Source organism: Physeter macrocephalus, chromosome 16, assembly GCF_002837175.3.
Source record: "Physeter macrocephalus isolate SW-GA chromosome 16, ASM283717v5, whole genome shotgun sequence".
Lineage (NCBI taxonomy): Eukaryota > Metazoa > Chordata > Mammalia > Artiodactyla > Physeteridae > Physeter > Physeter macrocephalus.
Window position 1 is genome coordinate 36,541,316 of NC_041229.1, and position 17,300 is coordinate 36,558,615.

Consider the following 17,300-nt stretch of genomic DNA (forward strand, 5'->3'; position numbering starts at 1 on the left):
CTCACGGGCCCAGCCGCTCCGCGGCACGCGGGATCCTCCCGGACCGGGGCGCGAACACCGGTTCCCCTGCATCGGCAGGCGGACGCGCAACCACTGCGCCACCAGGGAAGCCCCTGATTTTTTCTTTTAAAAACTTTTTGAACTTGCCAAAATTGAGTTAAGAAGATATATAAAATATAAATCATACTCTATATTTTAAAGAAGTTACAGCTAAAGCTGAAGCTAAAACTCTTCCCCTCAAAAGATACCAGAATCTAGGAATTACACCTCAAAGGGAAGTGAGTTCACCAAAACACATGTATAAGAAGGTTCATCACACTTTTATTCATAATCAGTCAAACTCTAGATGCAGTTTGAGTGTTCATGAACACTAAAATGGGTAAATAGATAAGAGGTTAAGTATTCTAGTCAGAGAAAATGTGAGAAATATGAGAGAGTACGGTTCCTGCAAGGCTCTGAATTCATTTTATGACTAGAATATAAGTATTAGGGAGAGAACAAAAAGTGAATTAGCCTAGCTAGAGAGTTGGGAAAAATAAGAATAGAGAATCATGAAACCTATATTAAGGAGTTTATACTTTTTATTAAGAAAGGCATTGACAAGTTTTAATCATGAAGTAGTGAATTGATACAGAAGGTGCTATTCTAGATGCAGGAGTATTTATGTGATTGGCTCCTCCATGGCATTCATAAATCTACTTAAATTTAACATCTTAGAGAGGCTTTTCTTAATTTTTCTAAAATAAGTACCACTCTTTTACCCAGTCTGGTTCTCTATCTTTCATATATTCCTGATTTTTAAAAATTTTATCATTTATTAAAATTATATTATTTATTTGTTTCTTTTCTACTTTCTCTGCTAAGATGTAAGATCCATGAGAGCTGAAATCTTTATTGATCTTTTCCTCATTGAATCACCAAGTGCAAGAACAGTGTTAGTACATAGTAGGTATTCAGTAAATATTTTTGTATTAATTAGTAAATGAATCCCAAAGTACTGCATTATATTCTAGGTATAGCTGAGCTTTTAGAAAAGAGACTTCCATGCTATTCCCTCATCTACTATATCTACAACTGCTTGCACAATTAATTCATACTGACTTCTAATAAATTATAACAGTAATATAAGCAATATACATATGTGCATATATGTTATATATTTTTTCATAATATACATTAATGCTATATATCTATATTAATAAATATTCCTATTAACATATATTAATATAAGTAAGTGACTGGAGAGAGGTGAAAAGGGTTTTCAACTATCTGAAAACAAGCTCATTCATATAATAACCCCTCAGTTTCTTTGCTGACAGTATCATGTCCAGGTAGCAGGGAAATTATCTGGGAACTTTGGTGCTCTTCTGATTCTCATATGACCATCAAAGAGAAACTGACTGTCAAAGTTGAAGTCAGTTCAAAGTCAACAAACATTGAACAAAATTGACCATTTTATTTTAGAAATTGTGGCAAGGAGCAAAGAGTTGGATAAAAGCATATATGTCCCTTAGTATTTTGGATAGCAAAGTCTATGACTTCATACAAAAGAGATATGATTTTTTATTATGAAGTTCTGAAGAGAAGATGGATTGCATTAGAAAGTTCTCATAACAACAACCAGGACTATGTGATGAATAATACACTGAACATTGTATCAAGGAGGAGTTGGAGAATTTGAATAAAGCACCATGTTTCCTTCATTCATTCAATAAATATTTAAGTGACTGCTATGTGACAGACACTATGCTTAGTGCTATTGAGAGTGTGCCTTTCCTTGTACAGCTTATGATCTAATGAGGAATAGAGAGAGGAATACCAACAAGAAAAACATAGTCACAAGTACTGTGTGGGGGGAAGTTGATGATAACACAGTACATGTAAGTGGACCACTTAACCTGGCCTTGAAGGGAAGCTATCCTTGATAAATGAACTTCATATGAGGGCTTGAGGAATGAGTAAGAGTTAGTTAGACAAAGGCTGGAGAAAGAGAGCTCTAAAGGAGGCAACAAAATAAGTTCATACCCAGAAAATAGTGTTTTCAAATGATCTTTCCAAAGATCTCTCTCTTTTTTTTTTAATGTACAAGTAATGGAATGGAGGACATTAAAAAATTGTGGTGTAAATACAAGTTTTATACTAGAATAAAAAGTAAAATGAATGGTTTTATTTATTTTATTTCTAAGATTTGCCAATAGGGAATTGTTTTCAGTTAGAGTCAGAGAAAGTTAAAAGAATAGAGAAACCTGTTGATGAGAACAGGTTATTGAATACTAACGAGTAACACAGAGAAAGCTAAACTTTTGTTTCTATCTCAAAGAGAGAAGTCTTCAGAGTGGAAAGGGAAGAATAAGCTGCCTTTGGCTGGGGAAAAGAAACACAAGATGGGTGAAAATACTTTATGGAGACTTCCAGATTTAATAAGTATATTCAAATCTCCTGGCCTATTCTGCATTCTTATCAGTGTTGCTAAAGTTCAACAGAGCAAGTGTTTACAGCGTGTGTGACTGCTCATTAAAAAATAACCTTCTGCTAGAAAGACACTTTAATCAGCAAAATTAATCAGACTCCCCTTGACAATGATGACATATTGCTGTCTTTTGATATATTAACTAGGATTCCTTGCAGAAATATAGGGGTCAGGGAGATCTTAGTGGGTAGGGGGAGAGGGATTTACAGAACTTGGAACTTTCTTTGAGAAGATACAGGCATTTTTCAGTTTATTTTTTTGCATTGATCAAACATTGACAATTTTACAGTTTAGCAGAGCAAATAGATTTGTGACATTATTTCTAATTCATGTAGTCAATTTCATGTATATTAGAAAATTGCCAGGTAAGAGTACAGCATAATGGTTATGTGTGCAATGTCTGGAACCAGAATGTTCAGATTTTAAATCCAATTCCTCCACTTTCTGTGTGACCTTGGACAAGTCCCTTAAGATTCAGTGAATCTTCAGTTTCCTCAACTGGAAAAAATGGATCTGATGATGATAATTGTCAAGTACCATGAAAAATCTGAGATTTTACCCTACTTGCAAGATAACAAGTTAAACTACTGCATTTTCATAGGTGCTGGCAGAAGACATGAAACTTTTGAATCAGAGACAAAAGACTCTATTACTCATGGCACAGAAGGCAGTATGAACTTCATGTCCCCATAGGTTTCCCTTGGCCCTCGAATACCTTACAGTCAGTGTAGCAATGGGTCCAGGTAAATGCTATGTACACAGAAGTCTATGTCCCAACTGAGGAAATCTAAGCTTGGGAACACCTGTCCCCACAATTTTATAAGGGGTTTGCATAACAACAGGTTAAGTGGACCACTTAACCTGGCCTTGAAGGGAAGCTATCCTTGATAAATGAACTTCATATGAGGGCTTGAGGAATGAGTAAGAGTTAGTTAGACAAAGGCTGGAGAAAGAGAGCTCTAAAGGAGGCAACAAAATAAGTTCATACCCAGAAAATAGTGTTTTCAAATGATCTTTCCAAAGATCTCTCTCTTTTTTTTTTAATGTACAAGTAATGGAATGGAGGACATTAAAAAATTGTGGTGTAAATACAAGTTTTATACTAGAATAAAAAGTAAAATGAATGGTTTTATTTATTTTATTTCTAAGATTTGCCAATAGGGAATTGTTTTCAGTTAGAGTCAGAGAAAGTTAAAAGAATAGAGAAACCTGTTGATGAGAACAGGTTATTGAATACTAACGAGTAACACAGAGAAAGCTAAACTTTTGTTTCTATCTCAAAGAGAGAAGTCTTCAGAGTGGAAAGGGAAGAATAAGCTGCCTTTGGCTGGGGAAAAGAAACACAAGATGGGTGAAAATACTTTATGGAGACTTCCAGATTTAATAAGTATATTCAAATCTCCTGGCCTATTCTGCATTCTTATCAGTGTTGCTAAAGTTCAACAGAGCAAGTGTTTACAGCGTGTGTGACTGCTCATTAAAAAATAACCTTCTGCTAGAAAGACACTTTAATCAGCAAAATTAATCAGACTCCCCTTGACAATGATGACATATTGCTGTCTTTTGATATATTAACTAGGATTCCTTGCAGAAATATAGGGGTCAGGGAGATCTTAGTGGGTAGGGGGAGAGGGATTTACAGAACTTGGAACTTTCTTTGAGAAGATACAGGCATTTTTCAGTTTATTTTTTTGCATTGATCAAACATTGACAATTTTACAGTTTAGCAGAGCAAATAGATTTGTGACATTATTTCTAATTCATGTAGTCAATTTCATGTATATTAGAAAATTGCCAGGTAAGAGTACAGCATAATGGTTATGTGTGCAATGTCTGGAACCAGAATGTTCAGATTTTAAATCCAATTCCTCCACTTTCTGTGTGACCTTGGACAAGTCCCTTAAGATTCAGTGAATCTTCAGTTTCCTCAACTGGAAAAAATGGATCTGATGATGATAATTGTCAAGTACCATGAAAAATCTGAGATTTTACCCTACTTGCAAGATAACAAGTTAAACTACTGCATTTTCATAGGTGCTGGCAGAAGACATGAAACTTTTGAATCAGAGACAAAAGACTCTATTACTCATGGCACAGAAGGCAGTATGAACTTCATGTCCCCATAGGTTTCCCTTGGCCCTCGAATACCTTACAGTCAGTGTAGCAATGGGTCCAGGTAAATGCTATGTACACAGAAGTCTATGTCCCAACTGAGGAAATCTAAGCTTGGGAACACCTGTCCCCACAATTTTATAAGGGGTTTGCTAGTAAACCTGACCAAGCATTGCTCAAATGTAGAAATTATCTTTATTATTCTGGACAGCAAACAAATCTACCCTCTGCCTGTGAAGGAAACATTATCTCTATCTTTGAAGGCTGTTTTCTGTACTAACACGTGTAAAAAGATTATGTGGAATAAAAGCTGTCACCAGACACACAGGGATATGAGAGAACCACGGAGAACTATTTCCCAACAGTAATAATATACATATCCCTTGGGTTTATTGACAAGATTAATCGGTATAGAGCATCTAGAACAGTAGGCACTGACAGAGACAATTGAATGTAAATAACACTCCTATTGTAATAACCCAGGTTTGTCTAGATATTACTTTGAGACACTGAGAGAGAGGCAGAGCACTTTTAAACATTCCCCAAACTGCATATGCTATTAGATTTCTCATATCCAGGCATACTTCGGATACATTGTGGTTTCAGTTACAGACATTCACAATAAAACAAGTCACACTAACTTTTTGGTATCTCAGTGCATATAAAAGTTATATTTACACTATACTGTAAATATACTGTCTATTAAGTGTGCAATAGCCCTATGTCTGAAAAAAACAATATACATATCTTAATTTAAAAAAAATTCTTTACTGGTAAAAAATGCCAACAATCATCTGAACCTTCAGTCGATCATAGTTTTTTACTGATAGAGGGTCTTGCCTTGATGCTGATGGCTGCTGACTGATCAGTGTAGTTGTTGCTGAAGGCTGAGGTGGCCGTGGCAATTTCTTAAAATAAGACAACAATGAAATTTGCTTCATTGATTGACTTTCCCTTTCAGGAACAATTTCTTTGTATCATGCAATGCTGTTTGATAGCGTTTTATTCACAGAAGAACTTCTTTCAAAATGGACTCAGTCCTTTCAAACACTGCCACTGCTTTACCAACTAAGTTTATGTAATACTCTAAGTTCTCTGTGGTCATTTCAAGTCTTCACAGATCTTCACCAGGAGTAGATTCCATCTCAAGAAACCGCTTTCTTTGCTCATCCATAAAAAGCAATACCTCATCTGTTAAAATTTTATCATGAGATTGCAGCAATTCAGTTACATCTTCAGGCTCCACTTCTAATTCTAGTTCTCTTGCTAGTTCTACCACATCTGCAGTTACTTCCTCCACTGAAATCTTGAATCCCTGAAAGTCATCCACGAGGGTTGGAATCAACTTCTTCCAAGCTCCTGTTCATGTTGATATTTTTACCTCTTCCCATGATTATGAATGTTCTTAATGGCATCTAGAATGGTAAATTCTTTCCAAAAGTTTTTCAATTACTTTTTCCATATCCACCAGACAAATCACTATGTATGGCAGCTATATAGCCTTATGAAATGTATTTTTTAAATAATAAGACTTGAAAGTTGAAATGACTCCTTGATCCATGGACTACAGAATGGATGTTGTATTCGCAGGCATGAAAACAACATGAATCTCATTGTATATCGCCATTAGAGCTCTTGGGTGGCCAGATGCATTGTCTAGGAGCAGAAACATTGGAACCTTTTTTCTGAGTAGTTGGTCTCAACGGTGGGCTTAAAATATTCATTAAACCATGTTGTAAATAGATGTGCTGTCATCCAGGCTTTGTCGTTCCATTTAGAGAGCACAGGCAGAGTAGATTTAGTATAATTATTAAGGGCACTAGGATTTTGAAATGTAGATGAGCAGTGGCTTCAACTTGAAATCACCAGTTGCAGCAGCTACTAACAAGATAGTTAGCCTGTTCTTTAAGCTTTGAAGCCAGGCATTGACTTCTCCTCTAGCTATGAATGTCTTACATGGCATCTTCTTCCAAAACAAAGCTATTTCATCTGCATTGATTAATTAACTTAGCTAGATATCTGGATATCTTGCTGTAGCTCTAAATCAGCACTTGCTGCCTCACTTTGCATTTTGTTATGGAGATGGTGTTTTTCCCTAAACCTCATGAACCAACCTCTGCTAGATTTGAACTTTTCCTCTGCAGCTTCCTCACCTCTCTCAGCCTTCATAGAATTGAAGAGTTAAGGGTTTGTTCTGGATTAGGCTTTGGCTTAAGGGAATGTTGTGGATGGTTTGATCTTCTCTCCAGACCACTAAAATTTTCTCATTTGCATGTTCACTGGAATAGCACTTTTAATTTCCTTCAAGAACATATCCTTTCCATTCACAACTTGGCTAACTGTTTGGCGCAAGAGGCCAAGCTTTCATCCTATCTCAGCTTTTGACATGTCTTCTTCACTAAACTTAATCATTTCTAGCTTTTGATTTAAAGTGAAAGATGTGTGACTCATCATTTCACTTGAATACATGGAAGACATTGTAAGATTATTAACTGACTTAATGTCATTATTGTTGTGTCTTGGGGAATAGGGAAGTCCATAGAGAGGGAAAGAGTCAAGGGAACAACCGGTCATGGAGCAGTCAGAATACACACAACATTTATCAATTAAGGTCACAGTCTTATATGCGTGTGTTCATAGAGCCCCAAAACAATTACAATAGTAACATCAAAGATCACTGATCACAGATCACCATAATAAATTTAAAAATAATGAAAAAGTTTTAAACATTTTGAGATTTACCGAAATGTGACACAGGCACAAAGTGAGCAAATGCTGTTGGAAAAATGGCACCAACAGTCTTGCTTAACACAGGGTTGCCAGAAACCTTTAATTTGTAAAAAACACAAAATCTGCAAAAGGCAATAAAATGGAGCACAATAAAATAAAGTATGCCTCTACAATATTCTCCCTGGAATATGACTTCCTTTATTTCTTCTGCTCACATTCAGCTTCTTTAAGAGAATCTCTGATATTGGCCTTGAATATACAACTGTAACCTTATTAATAATAGTGGAAAATTATATAGTATTTTTAGACTAGATCTTGTTGTAAGCATTTTCCACATATTAACATATTTCATTCTGAAAGCAACCCTTTTAAGATAAATACTGTTATTTTTCTCATTTTCTAGGTGGTGAAACTGAATCACAGGGAATATAAAAGACTTCCCCTAGGTCATACCACTGTTGATGTTAATTGTGGTGTTTGTCAAGTTTATTCACTATGCAGTTATTCCTTTTTCTTTCCTTCCTTTTCCATAATCTACTCTTTTGAAGAAAGTCACAATGCACAGTCCACACTTAATGAGTGTGAAGTTGTATCTCCACCTCCTTAGAGGTGGGTTATATACATAGATTATTTAGAATTTTGCTTGGAATTCTTATCTATTCTCCCTCATTTATTTGTTTATTTGATCATTTATATGAGTATGGTCCCATGGTTATTTATTTTATACTTTGTTTTATATACTTTGTTTTATAAACCCAATATTACTTTATTATCTTGCTCACATCATTCCAGCTTTGGTCATTGGGAGCTCTTTCAATTAGCTCCCATATCAGTATTACTTTGGGATACCTACATCGTTGTAGAAATTTTTAAGCACTTTTTTACTTTATAGTACTGCAGGATACTTCAGGCTTATCATAAACACCTACTCCTCAGTCATTTCTCCAAGAAGCCCTTATTTTCTTTATTGGAGAAGGCATGAGAAATCAAGATTTAGGTGTTAGATATGCTTGCTGCTACTGGGGTATCATTGCTTCTGGACTCTTTTAGCTGATAGAGCAAGGAGGCATTGTGATTATACTAACCATGTATATACACATATTTCTAAATATTTCTATATCCAACCACCTGTATGCATATTATGCTGAGCATGAGTTAATACTGATGTCTCTAAAGCTAATCAATTATCACAGTGATCATTCTAGTTCCTCTTGCTTTTGTATAACCTCCCACTCTATTGGTGAGAAACCTAGCTTCCATTATCTGCCATCAATTTACTTATAGTTCAACTCCAGTACACATGTATAGTGGTTTCAGAATCATGTGCCTTTACTCCATGGAAACAACTTTATCAACTAGAGAACAATGTTTATGTATGCTTCCTTTTGTCTTTTGTTTTTACAGACTCCACATATTTTCAAAGTTGCTTAAGTTAGCACCTTATCCTTCCACACCCTTTGGTGAGTTAGTTTCATATATTTTAAAAATGCTTAGATCTTTTGTCATATTCTGCATTTTATCTTGGGATGCCCCCCCTCCTAAATGATTTTCTAAAATTTGCATACATTAAAATTATTATTTGTGCTCTATTATTTCTAACAAATGCCTACTTTTATATTCATATGATCATTTAGAATAGCTTTAATACCCTAAAGAAACCCCAGATGGTTCACCTATTCAGCTGCTCCATGATCCTGAATCATTGGCCACCAATGATCTGCTTATACTCTCTATAGTTATGCCTTTTCCAGCACAACATACAATTGGAATCATCCAGCCTTTTAAGACTGGATTTTTTTTTTACTTAGCAATATGCACTGATGATTTATTCATGCCTCTTTGTGTCTTCATAACTCATTTGTGTTTCTATCTGAATATTTCATTGTATAGATGTACTACATTTTGCTTATCCATTCACCTGTTGAAGGACACCCAGGTTTGTGATTATGAATAAAGGTACTATATTCAAATTCAAGTTTCTGTGTTGACATTATTTTTCAAACCAGTTGGTTAAGTAACTAAAAGCATGATTGCTGAATCATATGGTAACACTACACATTGCATTCTCATCCATATTTGGTATTACCAATATTTTGTGTATTAGCCATTCTAATAGATGTGTAGAGATATCTTACTGTTGTAAGCTGCATTCTTTAATGACAAATTGTATGGAACATTTTCTCATATGCTTATTTATCATCCAAATATCTTCTTCAGACCCTTTGCATATTTTTTAGAATTTGAGTTGAGTCCCTCTGGTGAACTAAAGCAAGAAATAAAAATAAAATATGAGTCTAGAAAGGAAGAAGTTATCATTGACATTTTGCAAAGGCAAAAAGGACTCCCATCCAAAATTTGTTTTGGATATTAAGACTGATGATGCCACACACACATTAAAAGGGTAGGAAAAGGTTTATTACCTACATTAATTGAGGTCTCTGGGGAGAGCAAAGGCCTCTCAAGTGGGTCTGAAAAGGCTAGAGAGAAAGGAAAGGAGATTGGTTCAGAGCTTTGATTGTGATTAGGGAGCAGAGCCAGGGTGCGTATTCCTGCATGAGAGCAGGGGTTTGTTTGTTTAAATCTCCCACTGGCACAGAAGGAAAATTCCCTAAGATTACGGGACCAAGCTTTCTTGCCCAGATGTGGGACACAAAGAGAAGAGAGAGGAGAGAGTTTTAAAAGCTGTCAGCCATCAAACATCAAGATATAAAGTCTGACTCCTCGTTACAGAAGTAAAACTCTCTGTATTTGCAGTGACATTATCTCCTAAGTAGAAAATATAAATAATCTTAAAAAAAAACTATTAGAACTATAAGTAATTGAGTTTATCAATGATGCAGGATATAAAAACAATATACCAAAAAAATCATTGGTTTTTCTATAGACTAGCAGTAAACAATCAGATATTGAAAGTAATAATAACATCCTTGCCTTTTCCCTAACCTAAAGGGATAGCCTTTCACCATTAAGCAGGATGTTAGTTGAAGTGTTTGTATAGATTTTTATATTTTTAAGGATATTTTCTTCTATTATAAGTTTACTGAAAGTTTTCATCAGAAAAGGACATTGGATTTTGTCAGATGCATTTTCTTCTATTGAGATGGTCAAAGGATGTTTTTATGTTTTAGTCTGTTAATATGATTAATTATATTGATTGATTTTATATATTAAACCAACCTTGCAACTTCAAGATAAACCCTTGATAATGATGCATTATTATTTTTATATATTGTTAAACTAAATTTGCTAAAAATTTTAAAGAATTTTTGTATCTATGGGCAAAAAGGGATATTGAGCAATCGTTTTATTTTCTTGTAATATTTTTGTCTGATTCAGTTATCAGAATAATAATGGGCTCATAGAGAGAGTACAGAGATATTTCTTCCCCCTTACTTTTCTGGAAGAGTGTGTATAAAATGGGTAATATACCTATGTAGTAAAGTCATCTGGATTTGTTTTTTGTTTTGTTTTGTTTTTGTTTTTGTTATTTTGGGAATGAGGAGGAAGATCTTAAGTTACAAGTAAAATTTCTATAGTAGATATTAGTCTCTTCATATTATCTATTTTACTTTCAGTGAGATTTGATACTTTTTGCCTTTCAAGGAATTTGTTCATTTCACCTAAGTTGCTATATTTGTTGATATAAAGCTTTTCATCATATTGACCTATGGGTAAATTTATCAATTTTATTTATTTTCTAAAAGAATCAGCTTTTGGTTTTCTACTTACTTTGGATGTAATTTGTGATTCTTTTACTATTTTCTTAAGGTGACATTGTGAACATTATTTTGAGACTTATCTTCTTTTCTAATATGAGCAATACTTGCTATAAATTTTCCTCTAAATACTACTTTATCTGCATTCCATAATTTTTGTATGCAGAGTTTTCATTTTCATTCAGTTCAAAATGCATCCTACTTTCCTATTTGATTTCTTCTTTGATCCATATATTATTTAACAATATGTTAATTAATTTCCAAATATTTAGGAATTGTCAAGATATCTTTCTCATACTGAATTATACTTTAATTTCCATGTAGTCAGAGAACATATGTGTTAAGGCTTGAATTATTTTAAATTTTTTGAGAATTGTTATATGGCCCAGAATAGGGTCCATCATGGTAAATCTATCATGTGCACTTGAAAATAATTTGTATTTTGCTCTTGTTGGCTGACAGTGTTGCTCACATCTATGTCCTTACTGATTTTCTATCAACTTGTTCTATGAAATATCGAGAAAGAGATGTTGAAATTATGTGTCTGTTTCTGTTTCTCCTTGCATTTCTATCAGCTTTTATTTCATGTGTTTCAAAATTCTGTTGGTAGATATATAAACGTTTAGAATTATATGTGTTTTTGATGAATGGATTTCATCAATATGAAATGACTTTTTATCACAAAGTTTATTTTGTCTGATATTAATATAAACATTCCAGCATTTTTATTATTAAAATTAATACAGCATTTTTTCTTCTTTTTATTTTAGAAAAAATTAACAGACTTTGTTTTAGAAGTTTTAGGTTTAAAACTGAGCTGTGTTGCTTTATAACCTCCCCAGAAATTTCCCAGGTGTAATCTAAAACCAACATCTGTATGCAGAGGGCAGGGAGAGACCAAAGAAAAAGGTAGACCACTCCAGATTCGTAGGTGGCAGGTTTAATAAGCAACAAAACTTACTCATGGAGCTTGTCTTGGATGGCTGCAAGACAAGTACATTTCTATACCTGCTGGCCAACATCTTCAAAGTTTAAAGTTACATGAAAAGATGCTCAATGTTGCTAATTATTAAAGAAATTCCAATTAAATCTACAATGAAGTATCACCTCACACCAGTCAAAATAGCCATAATCAAAAAGTCTACAAATAATAAGTGTTAAAGAGGAGGTGGAGAAAAAGGAGCCCCCTAGACTGTTGGTGAGAATGTAAATTGGTATAGCACTATGGAGAACAGTATGAAGGTTCCTTAAAAAACTAAAAATAGAGCTACTGTATGATCCTGAAATCCCACTCCTGATTATATATCTGGAGAAAACCATAATTTGAAAATATACATGCATTCAATGTTCATTGCAGCACTATTTGCAATAACCAGGATATGGAAGCAACCTAGATGTTCATCAATAGATGAATGGATAAAGAAGATGTGGTACATATATACAATGGAATATTACTCAGCCATAAAAAAAGAATGAAATAATGCCATTTGCAGCAACATGGATGGACCTAGAGATTATCATACTAAGTGAAGTGTGTCAGACAGAAAAAGACAAATATCATGTGATATCACTTATATGTGGAATCTAAAAAAAATGATTCAAATGAATTTATTTACAAAACAGAAATAGACCCAGAAACATAGGAAACAAACTTATGGTTACCAAAGGGGAAAGGGGAGGGGGGGATAAATTAGGAGGTTGGCATTAACATATACACACTACTATTTATAAAATAGACAATGGACCCAGATGCTGACAAAGGACATGGACCCTGGAAGCTCAGGGGCTACAGAAAGCCCTGAGCAGCCTACTTCTGCCTCAGGAAGCCTCAGAAAGGAGTCAGCAGAGCCACTGTGAGGCTACAAATAGAGGAGACCAACCCTCAGTTTACAGATTCCATCCCCAGGACACCCCTGAAGGAGTGGGAGTGATGCAGCACTTGTCTGACATGTGGCAGTTAACTTGCTTCTTATCCACCCTCTCCCATGAGACAAGACCTGTGATCTGGGTATTCATGCTGTACCCCCAGGACCTTAGGGAGGGCCTGGCACACAGCATGTGTCCAGCAAGGATTTGTGGAATGAATAAGTAGATCCACAATGTGGGTGACTCTGCAACCAGTAAGCCCATTCAGAAAACATTTTTGCTGCATTACTACATGAAATAAGCAGAAAAGTAAATCCAGAGGTACATACCCAAGCCCATTAACCCTAGTTTCTTTCTGGCTCATAGAATTATGTGTAGTTCTTATTTTTCTTCTTTAGATTTTTCTGATTTCCCCAAGACTTACTATTTATTTACAAAATGTGTTGTCTATGTGGTTGCAGAAAGTTATTTAAAATCAAGAAGTACAAAAAAAAAGAAAACCAACAAGTACCTACTTTATAACACAGGGAACTACACTCAATATTTTGTAGTAATCTATAAGAGAAAATAATCTGAAAAAGAATATATATATATATATAAATAAAACTGAATCTCTTTGCTGTACATCTGAAACTACAACAATTATAAATCAACTATACTTCAATTAAAAAAATACCTCTAAAAGATTTATATAGAGGGTTTAACTGGGTTCAGTAATGTACCCAGTTCAGGAAGCCTCAATTCCTCAATGCTACCCTCCTATTTTAAGGCTGTATCCTTGGAACAGCTTCTAGGAGTGGGAAAGGCAAGTAGAACACAATTCCAAGAATAGGAAAGGGAGTAGAGATCATCCAATTACTCGGGTCCAGCTAAGATCAACCAGAGGTCATGTATATTTGATGACATCCTCCAACAAGCTGAAAGTTCAGAAAGCTCTTATCTACTGCTTCTCCTATGCACAGTCTCCTTTATTATTTACACCTAACATTTGTGTGGTACATTTACTACAACTGGTGAATCAATATCAATATCTTATTATTAACTAAAGTCCATATTTAACATTAGGACCACATTACTGTTCAATAGTTGTACATTAGTGTACAACACTCTTTATGTTGAACAGTTCTATGGATTTTGATAAATGTATAATGTCTTGTCTACACCATTACACTGTCATACAAAACACTTTTTTGCCTTAAAATCCTCTGTGTTCCATGTATTCATACCTCTCTCTTTACCTTTTACTTTTAACCAATTTAAGGTTATATTTAAAGTGTTTTTCTGGTAGGAAATATAGTTGAGTCTTTTTCTTTCAAAATTCACTTGGCTCTCTATACCTTTGTAATTAGGAGTTTAGCATGAATCTTTTTAAAATATCATCTTTGTTTCTAGCTGACATGTTCACTTTTTACTTTAGCTTAATGAATATATAATATAATAATAACTGTTATAGCTGTTATAATTTCCTTACCTACTAATTTCATCATCTATATTATTACTCTATCAGTTGTCATTGACTGAATTTTTTCCCTCACGATAGGCTTTATTTTCTTTCACTTATTTTCATGCTTACTAATTTTTTTATTGGAAATGAGACTTTGTGAATTTTACTTTGTTAAATGTTGAACATTTTTGTAATTGCATATATATTCTTGAGTTTTATTCTTAGACATAGTTAAATTACCTGGAAAGAGTTTGAATTTCTTAGATCTTGCTTTTAAACTTTGTTAAAAAGTTTAAATCAGTGTTTAGTCTAGTACCAATGTTTTCAACTACTGAAGAAAAAAAACTATTTTAAATACCCCACCTGAGTCTTGTAAATTATGAGGTTTTTTCACTCTCATTAGTAGAAACAGAGCTAGCCCAGTTTTGAATGTTTTCTCCATATACATGATCAGTTCTCAATTTACGATATGAGAGTGGCCCTCTGCATATCTCTGGGCAATCCTCCCTTTGAGCTGCTTTCACTTTGGTACTCTGCCTTGAGCACTCCAGACACTTTTCCTCCTTGGTCTCTTGTCTTCTCAACTGAAGGAGACCACTGGCTTCTAATTAGTTTCATCTCTTGGTGCCATGGCTTGGAAACTCTCCAAGTAGTCACCTAGACAATTAAAAAGTCTTACTTATTACTTTCTCATCTCTAGGGACCACTGTCCTTCATTGCCTCATGTCTAATATCTTTACATTTGTTGTTTTATATATTTTACTTGGACTTCCGATGTTTTGAGTTGGAGAATATATCTGGACCCTATTACTCCATCTTGGCTGGGCGTAGAAGTAATAAACATTTGTTTTGTTTTGTTTTGTTTTCCATTTTGTATAATGAAATGTTTCATTAAATAGAAATCTGCATAACTCTGCAAACTAATGTTTTCCCAATGACTAAGGCATGATGTTTCAAAATCATACATAGGTAAAATATCCATTCAAATTGTAAGATAGAGCAATTGATTTTTATGTAGCAGAGTATAAAATATTAATTGATCTGGTTTCAGATTCCACATTCAAATAAAAAATATTCAAAATTATCTGACAAGACTATTAAAATGTTTCTTATCTAACTACATATACATGGGTGACCAGATTTTCTTTGTATACTTTAATTAAAATAGTATATAGCAATGGATTGAATTGCTAAAAGGGTAATATGTTATTACAAAAGTATAGAATGCTGCTGAACTTTTTACTACTTTCTGTTTGTTTTGGAAAATAGTTTATTTTTACTAAAAGTATGTTATTTGGGTTAACCTGTAAGGAGTTTAGCTTCATTTTAAATATATTAATACATATACCTGATTTTTAGAATTTCTCATTTTAGTGGAGACTATAAATAGACATAACTGAGGTAAACAAAAGCTCTTTGAAATCTTTAAGAGTTTTTAAGGATGGAAAGAGTCTTAAGATCTCAAAATTTGAGAATCGCTAATCCTTTTTCCTAACGCTGTTAAAAGAGAAGCAGGCAGTTGAACTTTTTTGGCCCATTTCCTCCTAAGAACTGGTTAGGGCAATACGTCTGTGTATGTAATAGAATGGAGTGGGGAATCTAGTCATACAGATAATCAATCAGTTATCTCTAGGACTAAGAAAGGCAAAATTTAGTAATACTGTTTATAAAAATTGGTCTAGCCAAGGTAAATTATTTGTTACCTTTGCTTTATACTACATTTTGAGTCCAAACATTTTGAAATGTGAATATAATAGGATTACTTTGTGTTTCCTAAGGATGAGAAAAAATAACAATGCTCAGGAGATGAAAAATTCTTGAAATATATTCACACTCACTCTACTTTACCTTTGTTCCCTATAATGATGTTAAACTATCACATACAGAAATAACCTGAACTCTATTCCATTGTTTCAGGAAGTATTTACTTAGTATCATTTACAGTTGCAGGAATGCCTATGCAGTGTCCCTGCATTCAAGGTGGTCAAAATCTCATAAACTTTTAGAAAATTATATAAAAGTAACAAAATATTATTATGCATTGAACTATAGTATAGAACAGCAGGAGTATTTAAAATTTACTCATAAAAATATGCCAGTAATAAGCTCTCATTTGAATCACAGTCTTTAGGTATGACTACTATAACAAGAAATTCTGTCTTTCTATGAGTTTAAAGAGTTACACACAATGAAAGTGTTGAAAATTGGCGTATTGGGAGTTGACCTCTTTTAGTTTTTAAGGTAAAAATCTAGGAAACATTCCCATTGCTCCAATTTAAATATTGTTCTCTGTTTCTGAAAATGTTTCCTAAAATAATTTATTCCAAGTCAACAAAGATATCTGAAATATTTAAGAAAAAGAAAAAATTGTTTAGAAAGCAAAATGTTGGTTTTACTTTAGATCACAATGCAGTTCAGAATATTTATTCTACTGTTAGCTGATCAGGAAGAAAAGCAAGTGGATCTGTCAGCAAAGCCAACAGAATGTGCTCTGCATTTTACTGTTTTGTCAGTTCTCTGGACGTAAAATAGGAAGAGAGTCATTGTACTTTTAGAGTTATCTTTAGCTCACACAAATGATTTATCCCTTTCCTCCTTAGGAAATAACATACATCAGGTAATTCCCAAGAGGACCATAACAATATAAAAAAAAGTTTATTCTTGTTTTTCATCTCTTCACCTTTAAAGTTAAAAATGTGTTCCATCAGAGCCTCTAGTCTAATAGGATTGTGAGTGGTATTCACCTTTTGCTTATTTTATTTGTATCTATTAGTGGCATAAGCAACAGGTTTTTAAAAAATTACTCAGTCTTTTGTGATGTTATAAAGATGCTATTGATTTCATTGGCATTAGACATATTTGTGATTTGAATGATTATTTACCTTGGGTGCTGAAGATTTCACACTTTATCTAATATCATTTGGGAACCAATATAATTCTTTAATATTGATTGAATATTCTC